Genomic DNA, 18,225 nt, shown 5'->3' with positions numbered 1-18,225 from the left:
AAAATTTTCACCAAAATCACATACCGCGGGTCTACCTTTTTTTCTGATTTTGGTCAAAAATTGAAAAGTGCTTTTTGTCACATTTCTGAGCAAAATTTGGCCCAATTTACCATGCCCATGCATTTTCCCACTTGTTTGAGTAATTTTTCATGGAAAAAACAAGGTTTCATGAATGGTCAAAATTTTCACCAGAATCACATACCGCGGGTCTACGTTTTTTTCTGATTTGGGTCAAAAACTGAAAAGTGCTTTTTGTCACGTTTCTGAGCAAAATTTGGCCCAATTTACCATGCCCATGCATTTTCCCACTCTTTTGAGTAATTTGTCATGGAAAAAACAAGGTTTCATAAATGGTCAAAATTTTCACCAGAATCACATACTGGTCTACGTTTTTTTCTGATTTGGGTCAAAAATTGAAAAGTGCTTTTTGTCACATTTCTGAGCAAAATTTGGCCCAATTTACCATGCCCATGAATTTTCCCACTTGTTTGAAAAATTTTTCATGGAAAAAACAAGGTTTCATGAATGGTCAAATTTTCACCAGAATCACATACCGCGGGTCTACGTTTTGTTCTGATTTGGGTCAAAAATTTAAAAGTGCTTTTTGTCACATTTCTGAGCAAAATTTGGCCCAATTTACCATGCCCATACATTTTCCCACTCGTTTGAGTAATTTGTCATGGAAAAAACAAGGTTTCATGAATGGTCAAAATTTTCACCAGAATCACATACCGCGGGTCTACGTTTTTTTCTGATTTGGGTCAAAAATTGAAAAGTGCTTTTTTGTCACGTTTCTGAGCAAAATTTGGCCCAATTTACCATGCCCATGCATTTTTCCACTCGTTTGAGTAATTTGTCATGGAAAAAACAAGGTTTCATGAATGGTCAAAATTTTCACCAGAATCACATACCGCGGATCTACGTTTTTTTCTGATTTGGGTCAAAAATTGAAAAGTGCTTTTTTGTCACGTTTCTGAGCAAAATTTGGCCCAATTTACAATGCCCATGCATTTTCCCACTCGTTTGAGTAATTTGTCATGGAGAAAACAAGGTTTCATGAATGGTCAAAATTTTCACCAAAATCACATACCGCGGGTCTACGTTTTTTTCTGATTTGGGTCAAAAACTGAAAAGTGCTTTTTGTCACGTTTCTGAGCAAAATTTGGCCCAATTTACCATGCCCATGCATTTTCCCACTCTTTTGAGTAATTTGTCATGGAAAAAACAAGGTTTCATAAATGGTCAAAATTTTCACCAGAATCACATACCGCGGGTCTACGTTTTTTTCTGATTTGGGTCAAAAATTGAAAAGTGCTTTTTGTCACATTTCTGAGCAAAATTTGGCCCAATTTACCATGCCCATGCATTTTCCCACTTGTTTGAAAATTTTTTCATGGAAAAAACAAGGTTTCATGAATGGTCAAAATTGTCACCAGAATCACATACCGCGAATCTACGTTTTTTTCTGATTTGGGTCAAAAATTGAAAAGTGCTTTTTTGTCACATTTCTGAGCAAAATTTGGCCCAATTTACAATGCCCATGCATTTTCCCACTCGTTTGAGTAATTTGTCATGGAAAAAACAAGGTTTCATGAATGGTCAAAATTTTCACCAGAATCACATACCGCGGGTCTACGTTTTTTTCTGATTTGGGTCAAAAATTGAAAAGTGCTTTTTTGTCACGTTTCTGAGCAAAATTTGGCCCAATTTACCATGCCCATGCATTTTCCCACTCGTTTGAGTAATTTTTCATGGAAAAAACAAGGTTTCATGAATGGTCAAAATTTTCACCAAAATCACATACCGCGGGTCTACCTTTTTTTCTGATTTGGGTCAAAAATTGAAAAGTGCTTTTTGTCACATTTCTGAGCAAAATTTGGCCCAATTTACCATGCCCATGCATTTTCCCACTTGTTTGAGTAATTTTTCATGGAAAAAACAAGGTTTCATGAATGGTCAAAATTTTCACCAGAATCACATACCGCGGGTCTACGTTTTTTTCTGATTTGGGTCAAAAATTGAAAATTGCTTTTTCTCACGTTTCTGAGCAAAATTTGGCCCAATTTTCCATGCCCATGCATTTTCCCACTTGTTTGAGTAATTTTTCATGGAAAAAACAATGTTTCATGAATGGTCAAAATTTTCACCAGAATCACATACCGCGGGTCTACGTTTTTTTCTGATTTGGGTCAAAAATTGAAAAGTGCTTTTTGTCACGTTTCTGAGCAAAATTTGGCCCAATTTACCATGCCCATGCATTTTCCCACTCGTTTGAGTAATTTGTCATGGAAAAAACAAGGTTTCATGAATGGTCAAAATTTTCACCAGAATCACATACCGCGGGTCTACGTTTTTTTCTGATTTGGGTCAAAAATTGAAAAGTGCTTTTTGTCACATTTCTGAGCAAAATTTGGCCCAATTTACCATGCCCATGCATTTTCCCACTTGTTTGAAAAATTTTTCATGGAAAAAACAAGGTTTCATGAATGGTCAAATTTTCACCAGAATCACATACCGCGGGTCTACGTTTTGTTCTGATTTGGGTCAAAAATTTAAAAGTGCTTTTTGTCACATTTCTGAGCAAAATTTGGCCCAATTTACCATGCCCATGCATTTTCCCACTCGTTTGAGTAATTTGTCATGGAAAAAACAAGGTTTCATGAAGGGTCAAAATTTTCACCAGAATCACATACCACGGGTCTACGTTTTTTCTGATTTGGGTCAAAAATTGAAAAGTGCTTTTTGTCACATTTCTGAGCAGAATTTGGCCCAATTTACCATGCCCATGCATTTTCCCACTTGTTTGAGTAATTTTTCATGGAAAAAACAAGGTTTCATGAATGGTCAAAATTGTCACCAGAATCACATACCGCGAATCTACGTTTTTTTCTGATTTGGGTCAAAAATTGAAAAGTGCTTTTTTGTCACATTTCTGAGCAAAATTTGGCCCAATTTACAATGCCCATGCATTTTCCCACTCGTTTGAGTAATTTGTCATGGAAAAAACAAGGTTTCATGAATGGTCAAAATTTTCACCAGAATCACATACCGCGGGTCTACGTTTTTTTCTGATTTGGGTCAAAAATTGAAAAGTGCTTTTTTGTCACGTTTCTGAGCAAAATTTGGCCCAATTTACCATGCCCATGCATTTTCCCACTCGTTTGAGTAATTTGTCATGGAAAAAACAAGGTTTCATGAATGGTCAAAATTTTCACCAAAATCACATACCGCGGGTCTACGTTTTTTTCTGATTTTGGTCAAAAATTGAAAAGTGCTTTTTGTCACATTTCTGAGCAAAATTTGGCCCAATTTACCATGCCCATGCATTTTCCCACTTGTTTGAGTAATTTTTCATGGAAAAAACAAGGTTTCATGAATGGTCAAAATTTTCACCAGAATCACATACCGCGGGTCTACGTTTTTTTCTGATTTGGGTCAAAAATTGAAAATTGCTTTTTCTCACGTTTCTGAGCAAAATTTGGCCCAATTTTCCATGCCCATGCATTTTCCCACTTGTTTGAGTAATTTTTCATGGAAAAAACAATGTTTCATGAATGGTCAAAATTTTCACCAGAATCACATACCGCGGGTCTACGTTTTTTTCTGATTTGGGTCAAAAATTGAAAAGTGCTTTTTGTCACATTTCTGAGCAAAATTTGGCCCAATTTACCATGCACATGCATTTTCCCACTCGTTTGAGTAATTTGTCATGGAAAAAACAAGGTTTCATGAATGGTCAAAATTTTCACCAGAATCACATACAGCGGGTCTACGTTTTTTTCTGATTTGGGTCAAAAATTGAAAAGTGCTTTTTGTCACGTTTCTGAGCAAAATTTGGCCCAATTTACCATGCCCATGCATTTTCCCACTCGTTTGAGTAATTTGTCATGGAAAAAACAAGGATTCATGAATGGTAAAAAATTTTCACCAGAATCACATACCGCGGGTCTACGTTTTTTTCTGATTTGGGTCAAAAATTGAAAAGTGCTTTTTGTCACATTTCTGAGCAAAATTTGGCCCAATTTACCATGCCCATGCATTTTCCCACTCGTTTGAGTAATTTTTCATGGAAAAAACAAGGTTTCATGAATGGTCAAAATTTTCACCAAAATCACATACCGCGGGTCTACGTTTTTTTCTGATTTTGGTCAAAAATTGAAAAGTGCTTTTTGTCACATTTCTGAGCAAAATTTGGCCCAATTTACCATGCCCATGCATTTTCCCACTTGTTTGAGTAATTTTTCATGGAAAAAACAAGGTTTCATGAATGGTCAAAATTTTCACCAGAATCACATACCGCGGGTCTACGTTTTTTTCTGATTTGGGTCAAAAACTGAAAAGTGCTTTTTGTCACGTTTCTGAGCAAAATTTGGCCCAATTTACCATGCCCATTCATTTTCCCACTCTTTTGAGTAATTTGTCATGGAAGAAACAAGGTTTCATAAATGGTCAAAATTTTCACCAGAATCACATACCGCGGGTCTACGTTTTTTTCTGATTTGGGTCAAAAATTGAAAATTGCTTTTTCTCACGTTTCTGAGCAAAATTTGGCCCAATTTTCCATGCCCATGCATTTTCCCACTTGTTTGAGTAATTTTTCATGGAAAAAACAAGGTTTCATGAATGGTCAAAATTTTCACCAGAATCACATACCGCGGGTCTACGTTTTTTTCTGATTTGGGTCAAAAATTGAAAATTGCTTTTTCTCACGTTTCTGAGCAAAATTTGGCCCAATTTTCCATGCCCATGCATTTTCCCACTTGTTTGAGTATTTTTTCATGGAAAAAACAATGTTTCATGAATGGTCAAAATTTTCACCAGAATCACATACCGCGGGTCTACGTTTTTTTCTGATTTGGGTCAAAAATTGAAAAGTGCTTTTTGTCACATTTCTGAGCAAAATTTGGCCCAATTTACCATGCACATGCATTTTCCCACTCGTTTGAGTAATTTGTCATGGAAAAAACAAGGTTTCATGAATGGTCAAAATTTTCACCAGAATCACATACCGCGGGTCTACGTTTTTTTCTGATTTGGGTCAAAAATTGAAAAGTGCTTTTTGTCACGTTTCTGAGCAAAATTTGGCCCAATTTACCATGCCCATGCATTTTCCCACTCGTTTGAGTAATTTGTCATGGAAAAAACAAGGATTCATGAATGGTAAAAAATTTTCACCAGAATCACATACCGCGGGTCTACGTTTTTTTCTGATTTGGGTCAAAAATTGAAAAGTGCTTTTTGTCACATTTCTGAGCAAAATTTGGCCCAATTTACCATGCCCATGCATTTTCCCACTCGTTTGAGTAATTTTTCATGGAAAAAACAAGGTTTCATGAATGGTCAAAATTTTCACCAAAATCACATACCGCGGGTCTACGTTTTTTTCTGATTTTGGTCAAAAATTGAAAAGTGCTTTTTGTCACATTTCTGAGCAAAATTTGGCCCAATTTACCATGCCCATGCATTTTCCCACTTGTTTGAGTAATTTTTCATGGAAAAAACAAGGTTTCATGAATGGTCAAAATTTTCACCAGAATCACATACCGCGGGTCTACGTTTTTTTCTGATTTGGGTCAAAAACTGAAAAGTGCTTTTTGTCACGTTTCTGAGCAAAATTTGGCCCAATTTACCATGCCCATTCATTTTCCCACTCTTTTGAGTAATTTGTCATGGAAAAAACAAGGTTTCATAAATGGTCAAAATTTTCACCAGAATCACATACCGCGGGTCTACGTTTTTTTCTGATTTGGGTCAAAAATTGAAAATTGCTTTTTCTCACGTTTCTGAGCAAAATTTGGCCCAATTTTCCATGCCCATGCATTTTCCCACTTGTTTGAGTAATTTTTCATGGAAAAAACAAGGTTTCATGAATGGTCAAAATTTTCACCAGAATCACATACCGCGGGTCTACGTTTTTTTCTGATTTGGGTCAAAAATTGAAAAGTGTTTTTTGTCACGTTTCTGAGCAAAATTTGGCCCAATTTACCATGCCCATGCATTTTCCCACTCGTTTGAGTAATTTGTCATGGAAAAAACAAGGTTTCATGAATGGTCAAAATTTTCACCAGAATTACATACCGCGGGTCTACGTTTTTTTCTGATTTGGGTCAAAAATTGAAAAGTGTTTTTTGTCACGTTTCTGAGCAAAATTTGGCCCAATTTACCATGCCCATGCATTTTCCCACTCGTTTGAGTAATTTGTCATGGAAAAAACAAGGTTTCATGAATGGTCAAAATTTTCACCAGAATCACATACCGCGGGTCTACGTTTTTTTCTGATTTGGGTCAAAAATTGAAAAGTGCTTTTTGTCACATTTCTGAGCAAAATTTGGCCCAATTTACCATGCCCATGCATTTTCCCACTCGTTTGAGTAATTTGTCATGGAAAAAACAAGGTTTCATTAATGGTCAAAATCTTCACCAGAATCACATACCGCGGGTCTACGTTTTTTTCTGATTTGGGTCAAAAATTGAAAAGTGCTTTTTGTCACATTTCTGAGCAAAATTTGGCCCAATTTACCATGCCCATGCATTTTCCCACTCGTTTGAGTAATTTGTCATGGAAAAAACAAGGTTTCATGAATGGTAAAAAAAATTCACCAGAATCACATACCGCGGGTCTACGTTTTTTTCTGATTTGGGTCAAAAATTGAAAAGTGCTTTTTGTCACATTTCTGAGCAAAATTTGGCCCAATTTACCATGCACATGCATTTTCCCACTCGTTTGAGTAATTTGTCATGGAAAAAACAAGGTTTCATGAAGGGTCAAAATTTTCACCAGAATCACATACAGCGGGTCTACGTTTTTTTCTGATTTGGGTCAAAAATTGAAAAGTGCTTTTTGTCACGTTTCTGAGCAAAATTTGGCCCAATTTACCATGCCCATGCATTTTCCCACTCGTTTGAGTAATTTGTCATGGAAAAAACAAGGATTCATGAATGGTAAAAAATTTTCACCAGAATCACATACCGCGGGTCTACGTTTTTTTCTGATTTGGGTCAAAAATTGAAAAGTGCTTTTTGTCACATTTCTGAGCAAAATTTGGCCCAATTTACCATGCCCATGCATTTTCCCACTTGTTTGAGTAATTTTTCATGGAAAAAACAAGGTTTCATAAATGGTCAAAATTTTCACCAGAATCACATACCGCGGGTCTACGTTTTTTTCTGATTTGGGTCAAAAATTGAAAAGTGTTTTTTGTCACGTTTCTGAGCAAAATTTGGCCCAATTTACCATGCCCATGCATTTTCCCACTCGTTTGAGTAATTTGTCATGGAAAAAAACAAGGTTTCATGAATGGTCAAAATTTTCACCAGAATCACATACCGCGGGTCTACGTTTTTTTCTGATTTGGGTCAAAAATTGAAAAGTGCTTTTTGTCACATTTCTGAGCAAAATTTGGCCCAATTTACCATGCCCATGCATTTTCCCACTCGTTTGAGTAATTTGTCATGGAAAAAACAAGGTTTCATTAATGGTCAAAATCTTCACCAGAATCACATACCGCGGGTCTACGTTTTTTTCTGATTTGGGTCAAAAATTGAAAAGTGCTTTTTGTCACATTTCTGAGCAAAATTTGGCCCAATTTACCATGCACATGCATTTTCCCACTCGTTTGAGTAATTTGTCATGGAAAAAACAAGGTTTCATGAAGGGTCAAAATTTTCACCAGAATCACATACAGCGGGTCTACGTTTTTTTCTGATTTGGGTCAAAAATTGAAAAGTGCTTTTTGTCACGTTTCTGAGCAAAATTTGGCCCAATTTACCATGCCCATGCATTTTCCCACTCGTTTGAGTAATTTGTCATGGAAAAAACAAGGATTCATGAATGGTAAAAAATTTTCACCAGAATCACATACCGCGGGTCTACGTTTTTTTCTGATTTGGGTCTAAAATTGAAAAGTGCTTTTTGTCACATTTCTGAGCAAAATTTGGCCCAATTTACCATGCCCATGCATTTTCCCACTTGTTTGAGTAATTTTTCATGGAAAAAACAAGGTTTCATGAATGGTCAAAATTTTCACCAGAATCACATACCGCGGGTCTACGTTTTTTTCTGATTTGGGTCAAAAATTGAAAAGTGTTTTTTGTCACGTTTCTGAGCAAAAATTGGCCCAATTTACCATGCCCATGCATTTTCCCACTCGTTTGAGTAATTTGTCATGGAAAAAAACAAGGTTTCATGAATGGTCAAAATTTTCACCAGAATCACATACCGCGGGTCTACGTTTTTTTCTGATTTGGGTCAAAAATTGAAAAGTGCTTTTTGTCACATTTCTGAGCAAAATTTGGCCCAATTTACCATGCCCATGCATTTTCCCACTCGTTTGAGTAATTTGTCATGGAAAAAACAAGGTTTCATTAATGGTCAAAATCTTCACCAGAATCACATACCGCGGGTCTACGTTTTTTTCTGATTTGGGTCAAAAATTGAAAAGTGCTTTTTGTCACATTTCTGAGCAAAATTTGGCCCAATTTACCATGCCCATGCATTTTCCCACTCGTTTGAGTAATTTGTCATGGAAAAAACAAGGTTTCATGAATGGTAAAAAAAATTCACCAGAATCACATACCGCGGGTCTACGTTTTTTTCTGATTTGGGTCAAAAATTGAAAAGTGCTTTTTGTCACATTTCTGAGCAAAATTTGGCCCAATTTACCATGCACATGCATTTTCCCACTCGTTTGAGTAATTTGTCATGGAAAAAACAAGGTTTCATGAAGGGTCAAAATTTTCACCAGAATCACATACAGCGGGTCTACGTTTTTTTCTGATTTGGGTCAAAAATTGAAAAGTGCTTTTTGTCACGTTTCTGAGCAAAATTTGGCCCAATTTACCATGCCCATGCATTTTCCCACTCGTTTGAGTAATTTGTCATGGAAAAAACAAGGATTCATGAATGGTAAAAAATTTTCACCAGAATCACATACCGCGGGTCTACGTTTTTTTCTGATTTGGGTCAAAAATTGAAAAGTGCTTTTTGTCACATTTCTGAGCAAAATTTGGCCCAATTTACCATGCCCATGCATTTTCCCACTTGTTTGAGTAATTTTTCATGGAAAAAACAAGGTTTCATGAATGGTCAAAATTTTCACCAGAATCACATACCGCGGGTCTACGTTTTTTCTGATTTGGGTCAAAAACTGAAAAGTGCTTTTTGTCACGTTTCTGAGCAAAATTTGGCCCAATTTACCATGCCCATGCATTTTCCCACTCTTTTGAGTAATTTGTCATGGAAAAAACAAGGTTTCATGAATGGTCAAAATTTTCACCAGAATCACATACCGCGGGTCTACGTTTTTTTCTGATTTGGGTCAAAAATTGAAAAGTGTTTTTTGTCACGTTTCTGAGCAAAATTTGGCCCAATTTACCATGCCCATGCATTTTCCCACTCGTTTGAGTAATTTGTCATGGAAAAAACAAGGTTTCATGAATGGTCAAAATTTTCACCAGAATCACATACCGCGGGTCTACGTTTTTTTCTGATTTGGGTCAAAAATTGAAAAGTGCTTTTTGTCACATTTCTGAGCAAAATTTGGCCCAATTTACCATGCCCATGCATTTTCCCACTCGTTTGAGTAATTTGTCATGGAAAAAACAAGGTTTCATTAATGGTCAAAATCTTCACCAGAATCACATACCGCGGGTCTACGTTTTTTTCTGATTTGGGTCAAAAATTGAAAAGTGCTTTTTGTCACATTTCTGAGCAAAATTTGGCCCAATTTACCATGCCCATGCATTTTCCCACTCGTTTGAGTAATTTGTCATGGAAATAACAAGGATTCATGAATGGTAAAAAATTTTCACCAGAATCACATACCGCGGGTCTACGTTTTTTTCTGATTTGGGTCAAAAATTGAAAAGTGCTTTTTGTCACATTTCTGAGCAAAATTTGGCCCAATTTACCATGCCCATGCATTTTCCCACTTGTTTGAGTAATTTTTCATGGAAAAAACAAGGTTTCATAAATGGTCAAAATTTTCACCAGAATCACATACCGCGGGTCTACGTTTTTTTCTGATTTGGGTCAAAAATTGAAAATTGCTTTTTCTCACGTTTCTGAGCAAAATTTGGCCCAATTTTCCATGCCCATGCATTTTCCCACTTGTTTGAGTAATTTTTCATGGAAAAAACAAGGTTTCATGAATGGTCAAAATTTTCACCAGAATCACATACCGCGGGTCTACGTTTTTTTCTGATTTGGGTCAAAAATTGAAAAGTGTTTTTTGTCACGTTTCTGAGCAAAATTTGGCCCAATTTACCATGCCCATGCATTTTCCCACTCGTTTGAGTAATTTGTCATGGAAAAAAACAAGGTTTCATGAATGGTCAAAATTTTCACCAGAATCACATACCGCGGGTCTACGTTTTTTTCTGATTTGGGTCAAAAATTGAAAAGTGCTTTTTGTCACATTTCTGAGCAAAATTTGGCCCAATTTACCATGCCCATGCATTTTCCCACTCGTTTGAGTAATTTGTCATGGAAAAAACAAGGTTTCATTAATGGTCAAAATCTTCACCAGAATCACATACCGCGGGTCTACGTTTTTTTCTGATTTGGGTCAAAAATTGAAAAGTGCTTTTTGTCACATTTCTGAGCAAAATTTGGCCCAATTTACCATGCCCATGCATTTTCCCACTCGTTTGAGTAATTTGTCATGGAAAAAACAAGGTTTCATGAATGGTAAAAAAAATTCACCAGAATCACATACCGCGGGTCTACGTTTTTTTCTGATTTGGGTCAAAAATTGAAAAGTGCTTTTTGTCACATTTCTGAGCAAAATTTGGCCCAATTTACCATGCACATGCATTTTCCCACTCGTTTGAGTAATTTGTCATGGAAAAAACAAGGTTTCATGAAGGGTCAAAATTTTCACCAGAATCACATACAGCGGGTCTACGTTTTTTTCTGATTTGGGTCAAAAATTGAAAAGTGCTTTTTGTCACGTTTCTGAGCAAAATTTGGCCCAATTTACCATGCCCATGCATTTTCCCACTCGTTTGAGTAATTTGTCATGGAAAAAACAAGGATTCATGAATGGTAAAAAATTTTCACCAGAATCACATACCGCGGGTCTACGTTTTTTTCTGATTTGGGTCAAAAATTGAAAAGTGCTTTTTGTCACATTTCTGAGCAAAATTTGGCCCAATTTACCATGCCCATGCATTTTCCCACTTGTTTGAGTAATTTTTCATGGAAAAAACAAGGTTTCATGAATGGTCAAAATTTTCACCAGAATCACATACCGCGGGTCTACGTTTTTTTCTGATTTGGGTCAAAAACTGAAAAGTGCTTTTTGTCACGTTTCTGAGCAAAATTTGGCCCAATTTACCATGCCCATGCATTTTCCCACTCTTTTGAGTAATTTGTCATGGAAAAAACAAGGTTTCATGAATGGTCAAAATTTTCACCAGAATCACATACCGCGGGTCTACGTTTTTTTCTGATTTGGGTCAAAAATTGAAAAGTGTTTTTTGTCACGTTTCTGAGCAAAATTTGGCCCAATTTACCATGCACATGCATTTTCCCACTCGTTTGAGTAATTTGTCATGGAAAAAACAAGGTTTCATTAATGGTCAAAATCTTCACCAGAATCACATACCGCGGGTCTACGTTTTTTTCTGATTTGGGTCAAAAATTGAAAAGTGCTTTTTGTCACATTTCTGAGCAAAATTTGGCCCAATTTACCATGCCCATGCATTTTCCCACTCGTTTGAGTAATTTGTCATGGAAAAAACAAGGTTTCATGAATGGTAAAAAAAAATCACCAGAATCACATACCGCGGGTCTACGTTTTTTTCTGATTTGGGTCAAAAATTGAAAAGTGCTTTTTGTCACATTTCTGAGCAAAATTTGGCCCAATTTACCATGCACATGCATTTTCCCACTCGTTTGAGTAATTTGTCATGGAAAAAACAAGGTTTCATGAAGGGTCAAAATTTTCACCAGAATCACATACCGCGGGTCTACGTTTTTTTCTGATTTGGGTCAAAAATTTAAAATTGCTTTTTCTCACGTTTCTGAGCAAAATTTGGCCCAATTTACCATGCCCATGCATTTTCCCACTTGTTTGAGTAATTTTTCATGGAAAAAACAAGGTTTCATAAATGGTCAAAATTTTCACCAGAATCACATACCGCGGGTCTACGTTTTTTCTGATTTGGGTCAAAAACTGAAAAGTGCTTTTTGTCACGTTTCTGAGCAAAATTTGGCCCAATTTACCATGCCCATGCATTTTCCCACTCTTTTGAGTAATTTGTCATGGAAAAAACAAGGTTTCATGAATGGTCAAAATTTTCACCAGAATCACATACCGCGGGTCTACGTTTTTTTCTGATTTGGGTCAAAAATTTAAAATTGCTTTTTCTCACGTTTCTGAGCAAAATTTGGCCCAATTTACCATGCCCATGCATTTTCCCACTTGTTTGAGTAATTTTTCATGGAAAAAACAAGGTTTCATAAATGGTCAAAATTTTCACCAGAATCACATACCGCGGGTCTACGTTTTTTTCTGATTTGGGTCAAAAATTGAAAATTGCTTTTTCTCACGTTTCTGAGCAAAATTTGGCCCAATTTTCCATGCCCATGCATTTTCCCACTTGTTTGAGTAATTTTTCATGGAAAAAACAAGGTTTCATGAATGGTCAAAATTTTCACCAGAATCACATACCGCGGGTCTACGTTTTTTTCTGATTTGGGTCAAAAATTGAAAAGTGCTTTTTGTCACGTTTCTGAGCAAAATTTGGCCCAATTTACCATGCCCATGCATTTTCCCACTCGTTTGAGTAATTTGTCATGGAAAAAACAAGGTTTCATTAATGGTCAAAATCTTCACCAGAATCACATACCGCGGGTCTACGTTTTTTTCTGATTTGGGTCAAAAATTGAAAAGTGCTTTTTGTCACATTTCTGAGCAAAATTTGGCCCAATTTACCATGCCCATGCATTTTCCCACTCGTTTGAGTAATTTGTCATGGAAAAAACAAGGTTTCATGAATGGTAAAAAAAATTCACCAGAATCACATACCGCGGGTCTACGTTTTTTTCTGATTTGGGTCAAAAATTGAAAAGTGCTTTTTGTCACATTTCTGAGCAAAATTTGGCCCAATTTACCATGCACATGCATTTTCCCACTCGTTTGAGTAATTTTTCATGGAAAAAACAAGGTTTCATGAATGGTCAAAATTTTCACCAGAATCACATACCGCGGGTCTACGTTTTTTTCTGATTTGGGTCAAAAATTGAAAAGTGTTTTTTGTCACGTTTCTGAGCAAAATTTGGCCCAATTTACCATGCCCATGCATTTTCCCACTCGTTTGAGTAATTTGTCATGGAAAAAACAAGGTTTCATGAATGGTCAAAATTTTCACCAGAATCACATACCGCGGGTCTACGTTTTTTTCTGATTTGGGTCAAAAATTGAAAAGTGCTTTTTGTCACATTTCTGAGCAAAATTTGGCCCAATTTACCATGCCCATGCATTTTCCCACTCGTTTGAGTAATTTGTCATGGAAAAAACAAGGTTTCATTAATGGTCAAAATCTTCACCAGAATCACATACCGCGGGTCTACGTTTTTTTCTGATTTGGGTCAAAAATTGAAAAGTGCTTTTTGTCACATTTCTGAGCAAAATTTGGCCCAATTTACCATGCCCATGCATTTTCCCACTCGTTTGAGTAATTTGTCATGGAAAAAACAAGGTTTCATGAATGGTAAAAAAAATTCACCAGAATCACATACCGCGGGTCTACGTTTTTTTCTGATTTGGGTCAAAAATTGAAAAGTGCTTTTTGTCACATTTCTGAGCAAAATTTGGCCCAATTTACCATGCACATGCATTTTCCCACTCGTTTGAGTAATTTGTCATGGAAAAAACAAGGTTTCATGAAGGGTCAAAATTTTCACCAGAATCACATACAGCGGGTCTACGTTTTTTTCTGATTTGGGTCAAAAATTGAAAAGTGCTTTTTGTCACGTTTCTGAGCAAAATTTGGCCCAATTTACCATGCCCATGCATTTTCCCACTCGTTTGAGTAATTTGTCATGGAAAAAACAAGGATTCATGAATGGTAAAAAATTTTCACCAGAATCACATACCGCGGGTCTACGTTTTTTTCTGATTTGGGTCAAAAATTGAAAAGTGCTTTTTGTCACATTTCTGAGCAAAATTTGGCCCAATTTACCATGCCCATGCATTTTCCCACTCTTTTGAGTAATTTGTCATGGAAAAAACAAGGTTTCATGAATGGTCAAAATTTTCACCAGAATCACATACCGCGGGTCTACGTTTTTTTCTGATTTGGGTCAAAAATTTAAAATTGCTTTTTCTCACGTTTCTGAGCAAAATTTGGCCCAATTTACCATGCCCATGCATTTTTCCACTCGTTTGAGTAATTTGTCATGGAAAAAACAAGGTTTCATGAATGGTCAAAATTTTCACCAGAATCACATACCGCGGGTCTACGTTTTTTTCTGATTTTGGTCAAAAATTGAAAAGTGCTTTTTGTCACATTTCTGAGCAAAATTTGGCCCAATTTACCATGCCCATGCATTTTCCCACTCGTTTGAGTAATTTGTCATGGAAAAAACAAGGTTTCATGAATGGTAAAAAAAATTCACCAGAATCACATACCGCGGGTCTACGTTTTTTTCTGATTTGGGTCAAAAATTGAAAAGTGCTTTTTGTCACATTTCTGAGCAAAATTTGGCCCAATTTACCATGCACATGCATTTTCCCACTCGTTTGAGTAATTTGTCATGGAAAAAACAAGGTTTCATGAAGGGTCAAAATTTTCACCAGAATCACATACAGCGGGTCTACGTTTTTTTCTGATTTGGGTCAAAAATTGAAAAGTGCTTTTTGTCACGTTTCTGAGCAAAATTTGGCCCAATTTACCATGCCCATACATTTTCCCACTCGTTTGAGTAATTTGTCATGGAAAAAACAAGGTTTCATGAATGGTCAAAATTTTCACCAGAATCACATACCGCGGGTCTACGTTTTTTCTGATTTGGGTCAAAAACTGAAAAGTGCTTTTTGTCATGTTTCTGAGCAAAATTTGGCCCAATTTACCATGCCCATGCATTTTCCCACTCTTTTGAGTAATTTGTCATGGAAAAAACAAGGTTTCATGAATGGTCAAAATTTTCACCAGAATCACATACCGCGGGTCTACGTTTTTTTCTGATTTGGGTCAAAAATTTAAAATTGCTTTTTCTCACGTTTCTGAGCAAAATTTGGCCCAATTTACCATGCCCATGCATTTTTCCACTCGTTTGAGTAATTTGTCATGGAAAAAACAAGGTTTCATGAATGGTCAAAATTTTCACCAGAATCACATACCGCGGGTCTACGTTTTTTTCTGATTTGGGTCAAAAATTGAAAAGTGCTTTTTGTCACATTTCTGAGCAAAATTTGGCCCAATTTACCATGCCCATGCATTTTCCCACTCGTTTGAGTAATTTGTCATGGAAAAAACAACGTTTCATTAATGGTCAAAATCTTCACCAGAATCACATACCGCGGGTCTACGTTTTTTTCTGATTTGGGTCAAAAATTGAAAAGTGCTTTTTGTCACATTTCTGAGCAAAATTTGGCCCAATTTACCATGCCCATGCATTTTCCCACTCGTTTGAGTAATTTGTCATGGAAAAAACAAGGTTTCATGAATGGTAAAAAAAATTCACCAGAATCACATACCGCGGGTCTACGTTTTTTTCTGATTTGGGTCAAAAATTGAAAAGTGCTTTTTGTCACATTTCTGAGCAAAATTTGGCCCAATTTACCATGCACATGCATTTTCCCACTCGTTTGAGTAATTTGTCATGGAAAAAACAAGGTTTCATGAATGGTCAAAATTTTCACCAGAATCACATACAGCGGGTCTACGTTTTTTTCTGATTTGGGTCAAAAATTGAAAAGTGCTTTTTGTCACGTTTCTGAGCAAAATTTGGCCCAATTTACCATGCCCATGCATTTTCCCACTCGTTTGAGTAATTTGTCATGGAAAAAACAAGGATTCATGAATGGTAAAAAATTTTCACCAGAATCACATACCGCGGGTCTACGTTTTTTTCTGATATGGGTCAAAAATTGAAAAGTGCTTTTTGTCACATTTCTGAGCAAAATTTGGCCCAATTTACCATGCCCATGCATTTTCCCACTCTTTTGAGTAATTTGTCATGGAAAAAACAAGGTTTCATGAATGGTCAAAATTTTCACCAGAATCACATACCGCGGGTCTACGTTTTTTTCTGATTTGGGTCAAAAATTTAAAATTGCTTTTTCTCACGTTTCTGAGCAAAATTTGGCCCAATTTACCATGCCCATGCATTTTCCCACTTGTTTGAGTAATTTTTCATGGAAAAAACAAGGTTTCATGAATGGTCAAAATTTTCACCAGAATCACATACCGCGGGGTCTACGTTTTTTCTGATTTGGGTCAAAAACTGAAAAGTGCATTTTGTCATGTTTCTGAGCAAAATTTGGCCCAATTTACCATGCCCATGCATTTTCCCACTCTTTTGTGTAATTTGTCATGGAAAAAACAAGGTTTCATGAATGGTCAAAATTTTCACCAGAATCACATACCGCGGGTCTACGTTTTTTTCTGATTTGGGTCAAAAATTGAAAATTGCTTTTTCTCACGTTTCTGAGCAAAATTTGGCCCAATTTACCATGCCCATGCATTTTCCCACTCGTTTGAGTAATTTGTCATGGAAAAAACAAGGTTTCATGAATGGTAAAAAATTTTCACCAGAATCACATAGCGCGGGTCTACATTTTTTTCTGATTTGGGTCAAAAATTGAAAAGTGCTTTTTGTCACATTTCTGAGCAAAATTTGGCCCAATTTACCATGCCCATGCATTTTCCCACTCGTTTGAGTAATTTTTCATGGAAAAAACAAGGTTTCATGAATGGTCAAATTTTCACCAGAATCACATACCGCGGGTCTACGTTTTTTTCTGATTTGGGTCAAAAATTGAAAAGTGCTTTTTGTCACATTTCTGATTAAAATTTGGCCCAATTTACCATGCCCATGCATTTTCCCACTCGTTTGAGTAATTTTTCATTGAAAAAACAAGGTTTCATGAATGGTCAAATTTTCACCAGAATCACATACCGCGGGTCTACGTTTTTTTCTGATTTGGGTCAAAAATTGAAAACTGCTTTTTGTCACATTTCTGATTAAAATTTGGCCCAATTTACCATGCCCATGCATTTTCCCACTTGTTTGAGTAATTTTTCATGGAAAAAACAAGGTTTCATGAATGGTCAAAATTTTCACCAGAATCACATACCGCGGGTCTACGTTTTTTTCTGATTTGGGTAAAAAATTGAAAAGTGCTTTTTGTCACATTTCTGAGCAAAATTTGGCCCAATTTACCATGCCCATGCATTTTCCCACTCGTTTGAGTAATTTGTCATGGAAAAAACAAGGTTTCATTAATGGTCAAAATTTTCACCAGAATCACATACCGCGTGTCTACGTTTTTTTCTGATTTGGGTCAAAAATTTAAAAGTGCTTTTTGTCACATTTCTGAGCAAAATTTGGCCCAATTTTCCATGCCCATGCATTTTCCCACTTGTTTGAGTAATTTTTCATGGAAAAAGCAAGGTTTCATGAATGGTCAAAATTTTCACCAGAATCACATACCGCGGGTCTACGTTTTTTTCTGATTTGGGTAAAAAATTGAAAAGTGCTTTTTGTCACATTTCTGAGCAAAATTTGGCCCAATTTACCATGCCCATGCATTTTCCCACTCGTTTGAGTAATTTGTCATGGAAAAAACAAGGTTTCATTAATGGTCAAAATTTTCACCAGAATCACATACCGCGTGTCTACGTTTTTTTCTGATTTGGGTCAAAAATTTAAAAGTGCTTTTTGTCACATTTCTGAGCAAAATTTGGCCCAATTTTCCATGCCCATGCATTTTCCCACTTGTTTGAGTAATTTTTCATGGAAAAAGCAAGGTTTCATGAATGGTCAAAATTTTCACCAGAATCACATACCGCGGGTCTACGTTTTTTTCTGATTTGGGTCGAAAATTGAAAAGTGCTTTTTGTCACATTTCTGAGCAAAATTTGGCCCAATTTACCATGCCCATGCATTTTCCCACTCGTTTGAGTAATTTGTCATGGAAAAAACAAAGATTCATGAATGGTAAAAAATTTTCACCAGAATCACATACCGCGGGTCTACGTTTTTTTCTGATTTGG

This window comes from Astyanax mexicanus, chromosome 7, assembly GCF_023375975.1.
Source record: "Astyanax mexicanus isolate ESR-SI-001 chromosome 7, AstMex3_surface, whole genome shotgun sequence".
NCBI classification, from domain to species: Eukaryota; Metazoa; Chordata; class Actinopteri; order Characiformes; family Acestrorhamphidae; genus Astyanax; species Astyanax mexicanus.
Note: the sequence above shows the minus strand (reverse complement) of the source record.